General features: G+C 55.0%; 1 long non-coding RNA gene across 2 annotated transcripts; it reads right to left on the minus strand.

Moving 5' to 3' along the window:
* Positions 1-850: 850 nt before the first annotated feature.
* LOC127923367 (uncharacterized) lies at positions 851-2,108 on the minus strand. 2 transcript variants are annotated; one of them, XR_008114241.1, is made up of 3 exons: positions 2,047-2,108; positions 1,537-1,986; positions 851-1,016 (listed from the first exon to the last, which is right to left on the minus strand). It is a non-coding gene; the product is annotated as an uncharacterized LOC127923367 (long non-coding RNA). The 2 variants fall into 2 exon arrangements; XR_008114242.1 differs by having other exon boundaries at positions 2,017-2,079.
* Positions 2,109-2,326: the final 218 nt, after the last annotated feature.

The following is a 2,326-nucleotide window of genomic DNA, read 5'->3' on the forward strand; positions in this document are numbered from 1 at the left end:
CCCTCCCCCCTCTTTATCTCTGGTCCCCACAGGCTGTTGGATTCTCCCCCTCCCCCTCTTTCTCTCTGGTCCCCACAGGCTGTTGGATTCCCCCTCCCCCTCTTTCTCTCTGGTCCCCACAGGCTGTTGGATTCTCCCCCCCCTTCTCTCTGGTCCCCACAGGCTGTTGGATTCCCCCTCCCCCCTCTTTCTCTCTGGTCCCCACAGGCTGTTGGATTCTCCCCTCCCCCTCTTTCTCTCTGGTCCCCACAGGCTGTTGGATTCCCCTCCCCTCTTTATCTCTGGTCCCCACAGGCTGTTGGATTCCCCTCCCCTCTTTATCTCGGGTCCCCACAGGCTGTTGGATTCCCCCTCCCCCTCTTTATCTCTGGTCCCCACAGGCTGTTGGATTCTCCCTCCTCCTCCCTCCCTCCCACCCTCTGCCTCCCCACACCCACTTAAAACCCCATTCCCTCTTCTGAGGCAGCTGCTTGCCCCTGTACTCCCCCTCTAACCCCAGCTCCAACCTCAGCCCTCCAGCCCCAACCTCAACCCCTCCAGCCCCAACCTCAACCCTCCAGCCCCAACCTCAACCCTCCAGCCCCAACCTCAACCCCTCCAGCCCCAACCTCAACCCTCCAGCCCCAACCTCAACCCCTCCAGCCCCAACCTCAACCCCTCCAGCCCCAACCTCAATCCCTCCAGCCCCAACCTCAATCCCTCCAGCCCCAACCTCAATCCCTCCAGCCCCAACCTCAATCCCTCCAGCCCCAACCTCAGCCCTCCAGCCCACTGACATTAGAAGCTTCGGAAGCCGCGTGGAGCTTGAAAGGACTCCAGGAGCATTACTCCTACACCACAGTCCTCCAGGAGCATTACACCTACACCACAGTCCTCCAGGAGCATTACTCCTACACCACAGTCCTCCAGGAGCATTACTCCTATACCTCAGTCCTCCAGGAGCATTACTCCTACACCTCAGTCCTCCAGGAGCATTACTCCTACACCTCAGTCCTCCAGGAGCATTACTCCTACACCTCAGTCCTCCAGGAGCATTACTCCTACACCACAGTCCTCCAGGAGCATTACCCTACACCACAGTCCTCCAGGAGCATTACTCCTACACCACAGTCCTCCAGGAGCATTACTCCTACACCACAGTCCTCCAGGAGCATTACTCCTACACCACAGTCCTCCAGGAGCATTACTCCTACACCACCACAGTCCTCCAGGAGCATTACTCCTACACCACCACAGTCCTCCAGGAGCATTACTCCTACACCACCACAGTCCTCCAGGAGCATTACTCCTACACCACCACAGTCCTCCAGGAGCATTACTCCTACACCACAGTCCTCCAGGAGCATTACTCCTACACTCAGTCCTCCAGGAGCATTACTCCTACACCACAGTCCTCCAGGAGCATTACTCCTACACCACAGTCCTCCAGGAGCATTACTCCTACACCACAGTCCTCCAGGAGCATTACTCCTACACCACAGTCCTCCAGGAGCATTACTCCTACACCACAGTCCTCCAGGAGCATTACTTCTACACCTCAGTCCTCCAGGAGCATTACTCCTACACCACAGTCCTCCAGGAGCATTACTCCTACACCACAGTCCTCCAGGAGCATTACTCCTACACCACAGTCCTCCAGGAGCATTACTCCTACACCACAGTCCTCCAGGAGCATTACTCCTACACCTCAGTCCTCCAGGAGCATTACTCCTACACCACAGTCCTCCAGGAGCATTACTCCTACACCACAGTCCTCCAGGAGCATTACTCCTACACCACAGTCCTCCAGGAGCATTACTCCTACACCACAGTCCTCCAGGAGCATTACTCCTACACCACAGTCCTCCAGGAGCATTACTCCTACACCACAGTCCTCCAGGAGCATTACTCCTACACCACAGTCCTCCAGGAGCATTACTCCTACACCACAGTCCTCCAGGAGCATTACTCCTACACCACAGTCCTCCAGGAGCATTACTCCTACACCTCAGTCCTCTAGGAGCATTACTCCTACACCTCAGTCCTCCAGGAGCATTACTCCTACACCTCAGTCCTCCAGGAGCATTACTCCTACACCACAGCATTTTACTCATACACCACAGCATTACACTCCTACATTACTTCTAACCCTAACCCCCTCTATCCAACAGTATTCTAACCCCCTCTATCCAACAGTATTCTCACCCCCTCTATCCAACAGTATTCTAACCCCTCTATCCAACAGTATTCTAACCCCTCTATCCAACAGTATTCTAACCCCTCTATCCAACAATATTCTAAACTCCCTCTCTCCAACAGTATTCTAACCCCCTCTAACCAACAGTAT

The sequence above is a fragment of the Oncorhynchus keta genome, unplaced genomic scaffold, assembly GCF_023373465.1.
Source record: "Oncorhynchus keta strain PuntledgeMale-10-30-2019 unplaced genomic scaffold, Oket_V2 Un_contig_29421_pilon_pilon, whole genome shotgun sequence".
In the NCBI taxonomy this organism is placed as follows: domain Eukaryota; kingdom Metazoa; phylum Chordata; class Actinopteri; order Salmoniformes; family Salmonidae; genus Oncorhynchus; species Oncorhynchus keta.